The sequence below is a fragment of the Phyllobates terribilis genome, unplaced genomic scaffold (genome assembly GCF_046119375.1).
Source record: "Phyllobates terribilis strain yellow unplaced genomic scaffold, ASM4611937v1 Scaffold_4__5_contigs__length_816908805, whole genome shotgun sequence".
Taxonomy (NCBI): domain Eukaryota; kingdom Metazoa; phylum Chordata; class Amphibia; order Anura; family Dendrobatidae; genus Phyllobates; species Phyllobates terribilis.
This window is the reverse complement of record NW_027362764.1, coordinates 303,017,651-303,036,704: the sequence shown is the minus strand read 5'-3', so window position 1 is coordinate 303,036,704 and position 19,054 is coordinate 303,017,651.

Sequence of the window (19,054 nt, the reverse complement as noted above, 5' to 3'; positions counted from 1 at the left end):
AACCTGGTGGAGGTTAGTATAGATGGACTAATAGAACAAGTCCGACACACTTCTACAAGCCAAAATATTTTTTCAGAGCTAGATGCAGATAAAATTATTTTGATTTTGCAACCTGGTGGAGGTCAGTATAGATGGACTAATAGAACAAGTCCCACACACTGTTACAAGCTGAAATATTTTTTCAGAGCTAGATGCATATAAAAATAATTTTGAATTTGCAACCTGGTGGAGGTTAGTATAGATGGACTAATAGAACAAGTCCCACACACTGCTACAAGCCGAAATATTTTTTCAGAGCTAGATGCAGATAAAAATTATTTTGAATTTGCAACCTGGTGGAGGTTAGTATAGATGGAATAACAGAACAAGTCCCACACCCTGCTACAAGCCGAAATATTTTTTCAGAGCTAGATGCAGATAAAAATTATTTTGAATTTGCAACCTGGTGGAGGTTAGTATAGATGGACTAATAGAACAAGTCCCACACACTGCTATAAGCCAAAATATTTTTTCAGAGCTAGATGCAGATAAAAATTATTTTGAATTTGCAACCTGGTGGAGGTTAGTATAGATGGACTAATAGAACAAGTCCCACACACTGCTACAAGCCGAAATATTTTTTCAGAGCTAGATGCAGATAAAAATTATTTTGAATTTACAACCTGGTGGAGGTTAGTATAGATGGACTAATAGAACAAGTCCCACACACTGCTACAAGCCGAAATATTTTTTCAGAGCTAGATGCAGATAAAAATTATTTTGAGTTTACAACCTGGTGGAGGTTAGTATAGATGGACTAATAGAACAAGTCCCACACACTGCTACAAGCCAAAGCCGAAATATTTTTTCAGAGCTAGATGCAGATAAAAATTATTTTGAATTTGCAACCTGGTGGAGGTTAGTATAGATGGACTAAAAGAACAAGTCCCACACATTTCTACAAGCCGAAATATTTTTTCAGAGCTAGATGCAGATAAAAATTATTTTGAATTTGCAACCTGGTGGAGGTTAGTATAGATGGACTAATAGAACAAGTCCCACACACTGCTGCAAGCCGAAATATTTTTTCAGAGTTAGATGCAGATAAAAATTATTTTGAATTTGCAACCTGGTGGAGGTTAGTATAGATGGACTAATAGAACAAGTCCCACACACTGCTACAAGCCGAAATATTTTATCAGAGCTAGAAGCAGTTAAAAATTAGTTTGAATTTGCAACCTGGTGGAGGTTAGTATAGATGGACTAATAGAACAAGACCCACACACTGCTACAAGCCGAAATATTTTTTCAGAGCTAGATGCAGATAAAATTATTTTGAATTTGCAACCTGGTGGAGGTTAGTATAGATGGACTAATAGAACAAGTCCCACAAATTTCTACAAGCCGAAATATTTTTTCAGAGCTAGATGCAGATAAAAATTATTTTGAATTTGCAACCTGGTGGAGGTTAGTGTAGATGGACTAATAGAACAAGTCCCACACACTGCTGCAAGCCGAAATATTTTATCAGAGCTAGATGCAGATAAAAATTATTTTGAATTTGCAACCTGGTGGAGGTTAGTATAGATGGACTAATAGAACAAGTCCCACACACTGCTACAAGCCGAAATATTTTATCAGAGCTAGATGCAGATAAAAAATTTTTTGAATTTGCAACCTGGTGGAGGTTAGTATAGATGGACTAAGAGAACAAGACCCACTCACTGCTACAAGCCAAAATATTTTTTCAGAGCTAGATGCAGATAAAAATTATTTTGAATTTGCAACCTGGTGGAGGTTAGTATAGATGGACTAATAGAACAAGTCCCACACACTTCTACAAGCCAAAATATTTTTTCAGAGCTAGATGCAGATAAAATTATTTTGATTTTGCAACCTGGTGGAGGTTAGTATAGATGGACTAATAGAACAAGTCCCACACACTGTTACAAGCTAAAATATTTTTTCAGAGCTAGATGCATATAAAAATACGTTTGAATTTGCAACCTGGTGGAGGTTAGTATAGATGCACTAATAGAACAAGTCCCACACACTGCTAAAAGCCAAAATATTTTTTCAGAGCTAGATGCAGATAAAATTATTTTGATTTTGCAACCTGGTGGAGGTCAGTATAGATGGACTAATAGAACAAGTCCCACACACTGTTACAAGCTAAAATATTTTTTCAGAGCTAGATGCATATAAAAATAATTTTGAATTTGCAACCTGGTGGAGGTTAGTATAGATGGACTAATAGAACAAGTCCCACACACTGCTAAAAGCCGAAATATTTTTTCAGAGCTAGATGCAGATAAAAATTATTTTGAATTTGCAACCTGGTGGAGGTTAGTATAGATGGACTAATAGAACAAGTCCCACACACTCCTATAAGCCAAAATATTTTTTCAGAGCTAGATGCAGATAAAAATTATTTTGAATTTGCAACCTGTTGGAGGTTAGTATAAATGGACTAATAGAACAAGTCCCACACACTGCTACAAACCGAAATATTTTTTCAGAGCTAGATGCAGATAAAAATTATTTTGAATTTGCAACCTGGTGGAGGTTAGTATAGATGGAATAATAGAACAAGTCCCACACACTGCTACAAGCCAAAATATTTTTTCAGAGCTAGATGCAGATAAAAATTATTTTGAATTTGCAACCTGGTGGAGGTTAGTATAGATGGACTAATAGAACAAGTCCCACACACTGCTACAAGCCAAAATATTTTTTCAGAGCTAGATGAAGATAAAAATTATTTTGAATTTGCAACCTGGTGGAGGTTAGTATAGATGGACTAATAGAACAAGTACCACACACTGCTACAAGCCGAAATATTTTTTCAGAGTTAGATACAGATAAAAATTATTTTGAATTTGCAACCTGGTGGAGGTTAGTATAGATGGACTAATAGAACAATTCCCACACACTGCTACAAGCCGAAATATTTTTTCAGAGCTAGATGCAGATAAAAATTATTTTGAATTTGCAACCTGGTGGAGGTTAGTATAGATGGACTAATAGAACAAGACCCACACACTGCTACAAGCCGAAATATTTTTTCAGAGCTAGATGCAGAAAAAATTATTTTGAATTTGCAACCTGGTGGAAGTTAGTATAGATGGACTAATAGAACAAGTCCCACAAATTTCTACAAGCCGAAATATTTTTTCAGAGCTAGATGCAGATAAAAATTATTTTGAATTTGCAACCTGGTGGAGGTTAGTGTAGTTGGACTAATAGAACAAGTCCCACATACTGCTGCAAGCCGAAATATTTTATCAGAGCTAGATGCAGATAAAAATTATTTTGAATTTGCAACCTGGTGGAGGTTAGTATAGATGGACTAATAGAACAAGTTCCACACACTGCTACAAGCCGAAATATTTTATCAGAGCTAGGTGCAGATAAAAAAAATTTTGAATTTGCAACCTGGTGGATGTTAGTATAGATGGACTAAGAGAACAAGACCCACTCACTGCTACAAGCCAAAATATTTTTTCAGAGCTAGATGCAGATAAAAATTATTTTGAATTTGCAACCTGGTGGAGGTTAGTATAGATGGACTAATAGAACAAGTCCCACACAATTCTACAAGCCAAAATATTTTTTCAGAGCTAGATGCACATAAAATTATTTTGATTTTGCAACCTGGTGGAGGTCAGTATAGATGGACTAATAGAACAAGTCCCACACACTGTTACAAGCTGAAATATTTTTTCAGAGCTAGATGCATATAAAAATAATTTTGAATTTGCAACCTGGTGGAGGTTAGTATAGATGGACTAATAGAACAAGTCCCACACACTGCTAAATGACGAAATATTTTTTCAGAGCTAGATGCAGATAAAAATTATTTTGAATTTGCAACCTGGTGGAGGTTAGTATAGATGGACTAATAGAACAAGTCCCACACACTCCTATAAGCCAAAATATTTTTTCAGAGCTAGATGCAGATAAAAATTATTTTGAATTTGCAACCTGTTGGAGGTTAGTATAGATGGACTAATAGAACAAGTCCCACACACTGCTACAAGCAAAAATATTTTTTCAAAGCTAGATGCAGATAAAAATTATTTTGAATTTGCAACCTGGTGGAGGTTAGTATAGATGGAATAATAGAACAAGTCCCACACACTGCTACAAGCCGAAATATTTTTTCAGAGCTAGATGCAGATAAAAATTATTTTGAATTTGCAACCTGGTGGAGGTTAGTATAGATGGACTAATAGAACAAGTCCCACACACTGCTACAAGCCGAAATATTTTTTCAGAGCTAGATGCAGATAAAAATTATTTTGAATTTTCAACCTGGTGGAGGTTAGTATAGATGGACTAATAGAACAAGACCCACACACCGCTACAAGCCGAAATATTTTTTCAGAGCTAGATGCAGATAAAATTATTTTGAATTTGCAACCTGGTGGAGGTTAGTATAGATGGACTAATAGAACAAGTCCCACAAATTTCTACAAGCCGAAATATTTTTTCAGAGCTAGATGCAGATAAAAATTATTTTGAATTTGCAACCTGGTGGAGGTTAGTGTAGATGGACTAATAGAACAAGTCCCACACACTGCTGCAAGCCGAAATATTTTATCAGAGCTAGATGCAGATAAAAATTATTTTGAATTTGCAACCTGGTGGAGGTTAGTATAGATGGACTTATAGAACAAGTCCCACACACTGCTACAAGCCGAAATATTTTATCAGAGCTAGATGCAGATAAAAAAAATTTTAAATTTGCAACCTGGTGGAGGTTAGTATAGATGGACTAAGAGAACAAGACCCACTCACTGCTACAAGCCAAAATATTTTTTCAGAGCTAGATGCAGATAAAAATTATTTTGAATTTGCAACCTGTGGAGGTTAGTATAGATGGACTAATAGAACACGTCCCACACACTTCTACAAGCCAAAATATTTTTTCAGAGCTAGATGCAGATAAAATTATTTTGATTTTGCAACCTGGTGGAGGTCAGTATAGATGGACTAATAGAACAAGTCCCACACACTGTTACAAGCTGAAATATTTTTTCAGAGCTAGATGCATATAAAAATAATTTTGAATTTGCAACCTGGTGGAGGTTAGTATAGATGGACTAATAGAACAAGTCCCACACACTGCTAAAAGCCGAAATATTTTTTCAGAGCTAGATGCAGATAAAAATTATTTTGAATTTGCAACCTGGTGGAGGTTAGTATAGATGGACTAATAGAATAAGCCCCACACACTCCTATAAGTCAAAATATTTTTTATGAGCTAGATGCTGATAAAAATTATTTTGAATTTGCAACCTGTTGGAGGTTAGTATAGATGGACTAATAGAACAAGTCCCACACACTGATACAAGCCGAAATATTTTTTCAGAGCTAGATGCAGATAAAAATTATTTTGAATTTGCAACCTGGTGGAGGTTAGTATAGATGGAATAATAGAACAAGTCCCACACACTGCTACAAGCCGAAATATTTTTTCAGAGCTAGATGCAGATAAAAATTATTTTAAATTTGCAACCTGGTGGAGGTTAGTATAGATGGACTAATAGAACAAGTTCCACACACTGCTACAAGCCGAAATATTTTTTCAGAGCTAGATGCAGATAAAAATTATTTTGAATTTGCAACCTGGTGGAGATTAGTATAGATGAACTAATAGAACAAGTCCCACACACTGCTACAAGCCGAAATATTTTTTCAGAGCTAGATGCAGATAAAAATTATTTTGAATTTTCAACCTGGTGGAGGTTAGTATAGATGGACTAATAGAACAAGTCCCACACACTGCTACAAGCCGAAATATTTTTTCAGAGCTAGATGCAGAAAAAAATTATTTTGAATTTGCAACCTGGTGGAGGTTAGAATAGATGGACTAATAGAACAAGTCTCACACACTGTTACAAGCCGAAGCAGAAATATTTTTTCAGAGCTAGATGCAGATAAAAATTATTTTGAATTTACAACCTGGTGGAGGTTAGTATAGATGGACTAATAGAACAAATCCCACACACTGCTACAAGCCGAAATATTTTTTCAGAGCTAGATGCAGATAAAAATTATTTTGAGTTTGCAACCTGGTGGAGGTTAGTATAGATGGACTAATAGAACAAGTCCCACACACTGCTACAAGCCAAAGCCAAAATATTTTTTCAGAGCTAGATGCAGATAAAAATTATTTTGAATTTGCAACCTGGTGGAGGTTAGTATAGATGGACTAAAAGAACAAGTCCCACACATTTCTACAAGCCGAAATATTTTTTCAGAGCTAGATGCAGATAAAAATTATTTTTAATTTGCAACCTGGTGGAGGTCAGTATAGATGGACTAATAGAACAAGTCCCACACACTGTTACAAGCTGAAATATTTTTTCAGAGCTAGATGCATATAAAAATAATTTTGAATTTGCAACCTGGTGGAGGTTAGTATAGATGGACTAATAGAACAAGTCCCACACACTGCTAAAAGCCGAAATATTTTTTCAGAGCTAGATGCAGATAAAAATTATTTTGAATTTGCAACCTGGTGGAGGTTAGTATAGATGGACTAATAGAACAAGTCCCACACACTCCTATAAGCCAAAATATTTTTTCAGAGCTAGATGCAGATAAAAATTATTTTGAATTTGCAACCTGTTGGAGGTTAGTATAGATGGACTAATAGAACAAGTCCCACACACTGCTACAAGCCAAAATATTTTTTCAAAGCTAGATGCAGATAAAAATTATTTTGAATTTGCAACCTGGTGGAGGTTAGTATAGATGGAATAATAGAACAAGTCCCACACACTGCTACAAGCCGAAATATTTTTTCAGAGCTAGATGCAGATAAAAATTATTTTGAATTTGCAACCTGGTGGAGGTTAGTATAGATGGACTAATAGAACAAGTCCCACACACTGCTACAAGCCGAAATATTTTTTCAGAGCTAGATGCAGATAAAAATTATTTTGAATTTTCAACCTGGTGGAGGTTAGTATAGATGGACTAATAGAACAAGACCCACACACGCTACAAGCCGAAATATTTTTTCAGAGCTAGATGCAGATAAAATTATTTTGAATTTGCAACCTGGTGGAGGTTAGTATAGATGGACTAATAGAACAAGTCCCACAAATTTCTACAAGCCGAAATATTTTTTCAGAGCTAGATGCAGATAAAAATTATTTTGAATTTGCAACCTGGTGGAGGTTAGTGTAGATGGACTAATAGAACAAGTCCCACACACTGCTGCAAGCCGAAATATTTTATCAGAGCTAGATGCAGATAAAAATTATTTTGAATTTGCAACCTGGTGGAGGTTAGTATAGATGGACTTATAGAACAAGTCCCACACACTGCTACAAGCCGAAATATTTTATCAGAGCTAGATGCAGATAAAAAAAATTTTAAATTTGCAACCTGGTGGAGGTTAGTATAGATGGACTAAGAGAACAAGACCCACTCACTGCTACAAGCCAAAATATTTTTTCAGAGCTAGATGCAGATAAAAATTATTTTGAATTTGCAACCTGAGGAGGTTAGTATAGATGGACTAATAGAACATGTCCCACACACTTCTACAAGCCAAAATATTTTTTCAGAGCTAGATGCAGATAAAATTATTTTGATTTTGCAACCTGGTGGAGGTCAGTATAGATGGACTAATAGAACAAGTCCCACACACTGTTACAAGCTGAAATATTTTTTCAGAGCTAGATGCATATAAAAATAATTTTGAATTTGCAACCTGGTGGAGGTTAGTATAGATGGACTAATAGAACAAGTCCCACACACTGCTAAAAGCCGAAATATTTTTTCAGAGCTAGATGCAGATAAAAATTATTTTGAATTTGCAACCTGGTGGAGGTTAGTATAGATGGACTAATAGAATAAGCTCCACACACTCCTATAAGTCAAAATATTTTTTCAGAGCTAGATGCTGATAAAAATTATTTTGAATTTGCAACCTGTTGGAGGTTAGTATAGATGGACTAATAGAACAAGTCCCACACACTGCTACAAGCCGAAATATTTTTTCAGAGCTAGATGCAGATAAAAATTATTTTGAATTTGCAACCTGGTGGAGGTTAGTATAGATGGAATAATAGAACAAGTCCCACACACTGCTACAAGCCGAAATATTTTTTCAGAGCTAGATGCAGATAAAAATTATTTTAAATTTGCAACCTGGTGGAGGTTAGTATAGATGGACTAATAGAACAAGTCCCACACACTGCTACAAGCCGAAATATTTTTTCAGAGCTAGATGCAGATAAAAATTATTTTGAATTTGCAACCTGGTGGAGATTAGTATAGATGAACTGATAGAACAAGTCCCACACACTGCTACAAGCCGAAATATTTTTTCAGAGCTAGATGCAGATAAAAATTATTTTGAATTTTCAACCTGGTGGAGGTTAGTATAGATGGACTAATAGAACAAGTCCCACACACTGCTACAAGCCGAAATATTTTTTCAGAGCTAGATGCAGAAAAAAATTATTTTGAATTTGCAACCTGGTGGAGGTTAGTATAGATGGACTAATAGAACAAGTCTCACACACTGTTACAAGCCGAAGCAGAAATATTTTTTCAGAGCTAGATGCAGATAAAAATTATTTTGAATTTACAACCTGGTGGAGGTTAGTATAGATGGACTAATAGAACAAATCCCACACACTGCTACAAGCCGAAATATTTTTTCAGAGCTAGATGCAGATAAAAATTATTTTGAGTTTGCAACCTGGTGGAGGTTAGTATAGATGGACTAATAGAACAAGTCCCACACACTGCTACAAGCCAAAGCCAAAATATTTTTTCAGAGCTAGGTGCAGATAAAAATTATTTTGAATTTGCAACCTGGTGGAGGTTAGTATAGATGGACTAAAAGAACAAGTCCCACACATTTCTACAAGCCGAAATATTTTTTCAGAGCTAGATGCAGATAAAAATTATTTTTAATTTGCAACCTGGTGGAGGTTAGTATAGATGGACTAATAGAACAAGTCCCACACACTGCTGCAAGCCGAAATATTTTTTCAGAGTTAGATGCAGATAAAAATTATTTTGAATTTGCAACCTGGTGGAGGTTAGTATAGATGGACTAATAGAACAAGTCCCACACACTGCTACAAGCCAAAATATTTTGTCAGAGCTAGATGCAGATAAAAATTATTTTGAATTTGCAACCTGGTGGAGGTTAGTATAGATGGACTAATAGAACCAGACCCACACACTGCTACAAGCCGAAATATTTTTTCAGAGCTAGATGCAGATAAAATTATTTTGAATTTGCAACCTGGTAGAGGTTAGTATGGATGGACTAATAGAACAAGTCCCACAAATTTCTACAAGCCGAAATATTTTTTCAGAGCTAGATGCAGATAAAAATTATTTTGAATTTGCAACCTGGTGGAGGTTAGTATAGATGGACTAATAGAACAAGTCCCACACACTGCTACAAGCCAAAATATTTTTTCAGAGCTAGATGCAGATAAAAATTATTTTGAATTTGCAACCTGGTGGAGGTTAGTATAGATGGAATAATAGAACAAGTCCCACACACTGCTACAAGCCGAAATATTTTTTCAGAGCTAGATGCAGATAAAAATTATTTTGAATTTTCAACCTGGTGGAGGTTAGTATAGATGGACTAATAGAACAAGACCCACACACTGCTACAAGCCGAAATATTTTTTCAGAGCTAGATGCAGATAAAATTATTTTGAATTTGCAACCTGGTGGAGGTTAGTATAGATGGACTAATAGAACAAGTCCCACAAATTTCTACAAGCCGAAATATTTTTTCAGAGCTAGATGCAGATAAAAATTATTTTGAATTTGCAACCTGGTGGAGGTTAGTGTAGATGGACTAATAGAACAAGTCCCACACACTGCTGCAAGCCGAAATATTTTATCAGAGCTAGATGCAGATAAAAATTATTTTGAATTTGCAACCTGGTGGAGGTTAGTATAGATGGACTTATAGAACAAGTCCCACACACTGCTACAAGCCGAAATATTTTATCAGAGCTAGATGCTGATAAAAAAAATTTTACATTTGCAACCTGGTGGAGGTTAGTATAGATGGACTAAGAGAACAAGACCCACTCACTGCTACAAGCCAAAATATTTTTTCAGAGCTAGATGCAGACAAAAATTATTTTGAATTTGCAACCTGTGGAGGTTAGTATAGATGGACTAATAGAACACGTCCCACACACTTCTACAAGCCAAAATATTTTTTCAGAGCTAGATGCAGATAAAATTATTTTGATTTTGCAACCTGGTGGAGGTCAGTATAGATGGACTAATAGAACAAGTCCCACACACTGTTACAAGCTGAAATATTTTTTCAGAGCTAGATGCATATAAAAATAATTTTGAATTTGCAACCTGGTGGAGGTTAGTATAGATGGACTAATAGAACAAGACCCACACACTGCTACAAGCCGAAATATTTTTTCAGAGCTAGATGCAGATAAAATTATTTTGAATTTGCAACCTGGTGGAGGTTAGTATAGATGGACTAATAGAACAAGTCCCACAAATTTCTACAAGCCGAAATATTTTTTCAGAGCTAGATGCAGATAAAAATTATTTTGAATTTGCAACCTGGTGGAGGTTAGTGTAGATGGACTAATAGAACAAGTCCCACACACTGCTGCAAGCCGAAATATTTTATCAGAGCTAGATGCAGATAAAAATTATTTTGAATTTGCAACCTGGTGGAGGTTAGTATAGATGGACTTATAGAACATGTCCCACACACTGCTACAAGCCGAAATATTTTATCAGAGCTAGATGCAGATAAAAAAAATTTTAAATTTGCAACCTGGTGGAGGTTAGTATAGATGGACTAAGAGAACAAGACCCACTCACTGCTACAAGCCAAAATATTTTTTCAGAGCTAGATGCAGACAAAAATTATTTTGAATTTGCAACCTGTGGAGGTTAGTATAGATGGACTAATAGAACACGTCCCACACACTTCTACAAGCCAAAATATTTTTTCAGAGCTAGATGCAGATAAAATTATTTTGATTTTGCAACCTGGTGGAGGTCAGTATAGATGGACTAATAGAACAAGTCCCACACACTGCTACAAGCCAAAGCCAAAATATTTTTTCAGAGCTAGATGCAAGATAAAAATTATTTTGAATTTGCAACCTGGTGGAGGTTAGTATAGATGGACTAAAAGAACAAGTCCCACACATTTCTACAAGCCGAAATATTTTTTCAGAGCTAGATGCAGATAAAAATTATTTTTAATTTGCAACCTGGTGGAGGTTAGTATAGATGGACTAATAGAACAAGTCCCACACACTGCTACAAGCCGAAATATTTTGTCAGAGCTAGATGCAGCTAAAAATTATTTTGAATTTGCAACCTGGTGGAGGTTAGTATAGATGGACTAATAGAACCAGACCCACACACTGCTACAAGCCGAAATATTTTTTCAGAGCTAGATGCAGATAAAATTATTTTGAATTTGCAACCTGGTAGAGGTTAGTATGGATGGACTAATAGAACAAGTCCCACAAATTTCTACAAGCCGAAATATTTTTTCAGAGCTAGATGCAGATAAAAATTATTTTGAATTTGCAACCTGGTGGAGGTTAGTGTAGATGGACTAATAGAACAAGTCCCACACACTGCTGCAAGCCGAAATATTTTATCAGAGCTAGATGCAGATAAAAATTATTTTGAATTTGCAACCTGGTGGAGGTTAGTATAGATGGACTAATAGAACAAGTCCCACACACTGCTACAAGCCCAAATATTTTATCAGAGCTAGATGCAGATAAAAAATTTTTTGAATTTGCAACCTGGTGTTGGTTAGTATAGATGGACTAATAGAACAAGACCCACTCACTGCTACAAGCCAAAATATTTTTTCAGAGCTAGATGCAGATAAAAATTATTTTGAATTTGCAACCTGGTGGAGGTTAGTATAGATGGACTAATAGAACAAGTCCCACACAATTCTGCAAGCCAAAATATTTTTTCAGAGCTCGATGCACATAAAATTATTTTGATTTTGCAACCTGGTGGAGGTCAGTATAGATGGACTAATAGAACAAGTCCCACACACTGTTACAAGCTGAAATATTTTTTCAGAGCTAGATGCATATAAAAATAATTTTGAATTTGCAACCTGGTGGAGGTTAGTATAGATGGACTAATAGAACAAGTCCCACACACTGCTAAAAGCCGAAATATTTTTTCAGAGCTAGATGCAGATAAAAATTATTTTGAATTTGCAACCTGGTGGAGGTTAGTATAGATGGACTAATAGAACAAGTCCCACACACTCCTATAAGCCAAAATATTTTTTCAGAGCTAGATGCAGATAAAAATTATTTTGAATTTGCAACCTGTTGGAGGTTAGTATAGATGGACTAATAGAACAAGTCCCACACACTGCTACAAGCCAAAATATTTTTTCAGAGCTAGATGCAGATAAAAATTATTTTGAATTTGCAACCTGGTGGAGGTTAGTATAGATGGAATAATAGAACAAGTCCCACACACTGCTACAAGCCGAAATATTTTTTCAGAGCTAGATGCAGATAAAAATTATTTTGAATTTTCAACCTGGTGGAGGTTAGTATAGATGGACTAATAGAACAAGACCCACACACTGCTACAAGCCGAAATATTTTTTCAGAGCTAGATGCAGATAAAATTATTTTGAATTTGCAACCTGGTGGAGGTTAGTATAGATGGACTAATAGAACATGTTCCACAAATTTCTACAAGCCGAAATATTTTTTCAGAGCTAGATGCAGATAAAAATTATTTTGAATTTGCAACCTGGTGGAGGTTAGTGTAGATGGACTAATAGAACAAGTCCCACACACTGCTGCAAGCCGAAATATTTTATCAGAGCTAGATGCAGATAAAAATTATTTTGAATTTGCAACCTGGTGGAGGTTAATATAGATGGACTTATAGAACAAGTGCCACACACTGCTACAAGCCGAAATATTTTATCAGAGCTAGATGCAGATAAAAAAAATTTTAAATTTGCAACCTGGTGGAGGTTAGTATAGATGGACTAAGAGAACAAGACCCACTCACTGCTACAAGCCAAAATATTTTTTCAGAGCTAGATGCAGATAAAAATTATTTTGAATTTGCAACCTGTGGAGGTTAGTATAGATGGACTAATAGAACACGTCCCACACACTTCTACAAGCCAAAATATTTTTTCAGAGCTAGATGCAGATAAAATTATTTTGATTTTGCAACCTGGTGGAGGTCAGTATAGATGGACTAATAGAACAAGTCCCACACACTGTTACAAGCTGAAATATTTTTTCAGAGCTAGATGCATATAAAAATAATTTTGAATTTGCAACCTGGTGGAGGTTAGTATAGATGGACTAATAGAACAAGTCCCACACACTGCTAAAAGCCGAAATATTTTTTCAGAGCTAGATGCAGATAAAAATTATTTTGAATTTGCAACCTGGTGGAGGTTAGTATAGATGGACTAATAGAATAAGCCCCACACACTCCTATAAGTCAAAATATTTTTTCAGAGCTAGATGCTGATAAAAATTATTTTGAATTTGCAACCTGTTGGAGGTTAGTATAGATGGACTAATAGAACAAGTCCCACACACTGCTACAAGCCGAAATATTTTTTCAGAGCTAGATGCAGATAAAAATTATTTTGAATTTGCAACCTGGTGGAGGTTAGTATAGATGGAATAATAGAACAAGTCCCACACACTGCTACAAGCCGAAATATTTTTTCAGAGCTAGATGCAGATAAAAATTATTTTAAATTTGCAACCTGGTGGAGGTTAGTATAGATGGACTAATAGAACAAGTCCCACACACTGCTACAAGCCGAAATATTTTTTCAGAGCTAGATGCAGATAAAAATTATTTTGAATTTGCAACCTGGTGGAGATTAGTATAGATGAACTAATAGAACAAGTCCCACACACTGCTACAAGCCGAAATATTTTTTCAGAGCTAGATGCAGAAAAAAATTATTTTGAATTTTCAACCTGGTGGAGGTTAGTATAGATGGACTAATAGAACAAGTCCCACACACTGCTACAAGCCGAAATATTTTTTCAGAGCTAGATGCAGAAAAAAATTATTTTGAATTTGCAACCTGGTGGAGGTTAGTATAGATGGACTAATAGAACAAGTCTCACACACTGTTACAAGCCGAAGCAGAAATATTTTTTCAGAGCTAGATGCAGATAAAAATTATTTTGAATTTACAACCTGGTGGAGGTTAGTATAGATGGACTAATAGAACAAATCCCACACACTGCTACAAGCCGAAATATTTTTTCAGAGCTAGATGCAGATAAAAATTATTTTGAGTTTGCAACCTGGTGGAGGTTAGTATAGATGGACTAATAGAACAAGTCCCACACACTGCTACAAGCCAAAGCCAAAATATTTTTTCAGAGCTAGATGCAGATAAAAATTATTTTGAATTTGCAACCTGGTGGAGGTTAGTATAGATGGACTAAAAGAACAAGTCCCACACATTTCTACAAGCCGAAATATTTTTTCAGAGCTAGATGCAGATAAAAATTATTTTTAATTTGCAACCTGGTGGAGGTTAGTATAGATGGACTAATAGAACAAGTCCCACACACTGCTGCAAGCCGAAATATTTTTTCAGAGTTAGATGCAGATAAAAATTATTTTGAATTTGCAACCTGGTGGAGGTTAGTATAGATGGACTAATAGAACAAGTCCCACACACTGCTACAAGCCGAAATATTTTGTCAGAGCTAGATGCAGGTAAAAATTATTTTGAATTTGCAACCTGGTGGAGGTTAGTATAGATGGACTAATAGAACAAGACCCACACACTGCTACAAGCCGAAATATTTTTTCAGAGCTAGATGCAGATAAAATTATTTTGAATTTGCAACCTGGTAGAGGTTAGTATGGATGGACTAATAGAACAAGTCCCACAAATTTCTACAAGCCGAAATATTTTTTCAGAGCTAGATGCAGATAAAAATTATTTTGAATTTGCAACCTGGTGGAGGTTAGTGTAGATGGACTAATAGAACAAGTCCCACACACTGCTGCAAGCCGAAATATTTTATCAGAGCTAGATGCAGATAAAAATTATTTTGAATTTGCAACCTGGTGGAGGTTAGTATAGATGGACTAATAGAACAAGTCCCACACACTGCTACAAGCCAAAATATTTTATCAGAGCTAGATGCAGATAAAAAAAATTTTGAATTTGCAACCTGGTGTTGGTTAGTATAGATGGACTAATAGAACAAGACCCACTCACTGCTACAAGCCAAAATATTTTTTCAGAGCTAGATGCAGATAAAAATTATTTTGAATTTGCAACCTGGTGGAGGTTAGTATAGATGGAATAATAGAACAAGTCCCACACACTGCTACAAGCCGAAATATTTTTTCAGAGCTAGATGCAGATAAAAATTATTTTGAATTTGCAACCTGGTGGAGGTTAGTATAGATGGACTAATAGAACAAGTCCCACACACTGCTATAAGCTGAAATATTTTTTCAGAGCTAGATGCAGATACAAATTATTTTGAATTTGCAACCTGGTGGAGGTTAGTATAGATGGACTAATAGAACAATGCCCACACACTGCTGCAAGCCGAAATATTTTTTCAGAGCTAGATGCAGATAAAAATTATTTTGAATTTACAACCTGGTGGAGGTTAGTATAGATGGACTAATAGAACAAGTCCCACACACTGCTACAAGCCGAAATATTTTTTCAGAGCTAGATGCAGATAAAAATTATTTTGAGTTTGCAACCTGGTGGAGGTTAGTATAGATGGACTAATAGAACAAGTCCCATACACTGCTACAAGCCAAAGCCGAAATATTTTTTCAGAGCTAGATGCAGATAAAAATTATTTTGAATTTGCAACCTGGTGGAGGTTAGTATAAATGGACTAAAAGAACAAGTCCCACACATTTCTACAAGCCGAAATATTTTTTCAGAGCTAGATGCAGATAAAAATTATTTTGAATTTGCAACCTGGTGGAGGTTAGTATAGATGGACTAATAGAACAAGTCCCACACACTGCTGCAAGCCGAAATATTTTTTCAGAGTTAGATGCAGATAAAAATTATTTTGAATTTGCAACCTGGTGGAGGTTAGTATAGATGGACTAATAGAACAAGTCCCACACACTGCTACAAGCCGAAATATTTTTTCAGAGCTAGATGCAGATAAAATTATTTTGAATTTGCAACCTGGTGGAGGTTAGTATAGATGGACTAATAGAACAAGTCCCACAAATTTCTACAAGCCGAAATATTTTTTCAGAGCTAGATGCAGATAAAAATTATTTTGAATTTGCAACCTGGTGGAGTTTAGTGTAGATGGACTGATAGAACAAGTCCCACAGACTGCTGCAAGTCAAAATATTTTATCAGAGCTAGATGCAGATAAAAATCATTTTGAATTTGCAACCTGGTGGAGGTTAGTATAGATGGACTAATAGAACAAGTCCCACACACTGCTACAAGCCGAAATATTTTATCAGAGCTAGATGCAGATAAATAATTTTTTGAATTTGCAACCTGGTGGAGGTTAGTATAGATGGACTAAGAGAACAAGACCCACTCACTGCTACAAGCCAAAATATTTTTTCAGAGCTAGATGCAGATAAAAATTATTTTGAATTTGCAACCTGGTGGAGGTTAGTATAGATGGACCAATAGAACAAGTCCCACACACTTCTACAAGCCAAAATACTTTTTCAGAGCTAGATGCAGATAAAATTATTTTGATTTTGCAACCTGGTAGAGGTCAGTATGGATGGACTAATAGAACAAGTCCCACACACTGTTACAAGCTGAAATATTTTTTCAGAGCTAGATGCATATAAAAATAATTTTGAATTTGCAACCTGGTGGAGGTTAGTATAGATGGACTAATAGAACAAGTCCCACACACTGCTAAAAGCCAAAATATTTTTTCAGAGCTAGATGCAGATAAAAATTATTTTGAATTTGCAACCTGGTGGAGGTTAGTATAGATGGACTAATAGAACAAGTCCCACACACTCCTATAAGCCAAAATATTTTTTCAGACCTAGATGCAGATAAAAAATATTTTGAATTTGCAACCTGTTGGAGGTTAGTATAGATGAACTAATAGAACAAGTCCCACACACTGCTACAAGCCGAAATATTTTTTCAGAGCTAGATGCAGATAAAAATTATTTTTAATTTGCAACCTGGTGGAGGTTAGTATAGATGGAATAATAGAACAAGTCCCACACACTGCTACAAGCCGAAATATTTTTTCAGAGCTAGATGCAGATAAAAATTATTTTGAATTTGCAACCTGGTGGAGGTTAGTATAGATGGACTAATAGAACAAGTCCCACACACTGCTACAAGCCGAAATATTTTTTCAGAGCTAGATGCAGAAAAAAATTATTTTGAATTTGCAACCTGGTGGAGGTTAGTATAGATGGACTAATAGAACAAGTCCCACACACTGCTACAAGCCGAAATATTTTTTCAGAGCTAGATGCAGAAAAAAATTATTTTGAATTTGCAACCTGGTGGAGGTTAGTATAGATGGACTAATAGAACAAGTCCCACACACTGCTACAAGCCGAAATATTTTTTCAGAGCTAGATGCAGATAAAAATTATTTTGAATTTACAACCTGGTGGAGGTTAGTATAGATGGACTAATAGAACAAATCCCACACACTGCTACAAGCCGAAATATTTTTTCAGAGCTAGATGCAGATAAAAATTATTTTGAGTTTGCAACCTGGTGGAGGTTAGTATAGATGGACTAATAGAACAAGTCCCACACACTGCTACAAGCCAAAGCCGAAATATTTTTTCAGAGCTAGATGCAGATAAAAATTATTTTGAATTTGCAACCTGGTGGAGGTTAGTATAGATGGACTAAAGAACAAGTCCCACACATTTCTACAAGCCGAAATATTTTTTCAGAGCTAGATGCAGATAAAAATTATTTTTAATTTGCAACCTGGTGGAGGTTAGTATAGATGGACTAATAGAACAAGTCCCACACACTGCTGCAAGCCGAAATATTTTTTCAGAGTTAGATGCAGATAAAAATTATTTTGAATTTGCAACCTGGTGGAGGTTAGTATAGATGGACTAATAGAACAAGTCCCACACACTGCTACAAGCTGAAATATTTTGTCAGAGCTAGATGCAGATAAAAATTATTTTGAATTTGCAACCTGGTGGAGGTTAGTATAGATGGACTAATAGAACAAGACCCACACACTGCTACAAGCCGAAATATTTTTTCAGAGCTAGATGCAGATAAAATTATTTTGAATTTGCAACCTGGTAGAGGTTAGTATGGATGGACTAATAGAACAAGTCCCACAAATTTCTACAAACCGAAATATTTTTTCAGAGCTAGATGCAGATAAAAATTATTTTGAATTTGCAACCTGGTGGAGGTTAGTGTAGATGGACTAATAGAACAAGTCCCACACAGTGCTGCAAGCCGAAATATTTTATCAGAGCTAGATGCAGATAAAAATTATTTTGAATTTGCAACCTGGTGGAGGTTAGTATAGATGGACTAATAGAACAAGTCCCACACACTGCTACAAGCCGAAATATTTTATCAGAGCTAGATGTAGATAAAAAAATTTTTGAATTTGCAACCTGGTGGAGGTTAGTATAGATGGACTAATAGAACAAGACCCACTCACTGCTACAAGCCAAAATATTTTTTCAGAGCTAGATGCAGATAAAAATTATTTTGAATTTGCAACCTGGTGGAGGTTAGTATAGATGGAATAATAGAACAAGTCCCACACACTGCTACAAGCCGAAATATTTTTTCAGAGCTAGATGCAGATAAAAATTATTTTGAGTTTGCAACCTGGTGGAGGTTAGTATAGATGGACTAATAGAACAAGTCCCACACACTGCTACAAGCCAAAGCCGAAATATTTTTTCAGAGCTAGATGCAGATAAAAATTATTTTGAATTTGCAACCTGGTGGAGGTTAGTATAGATGGACTAAAGAACAAGTCCCACACATTTCTACAAGCCGAAATATTTTTTCAGAGCTAGATGCAGATAAAAATTA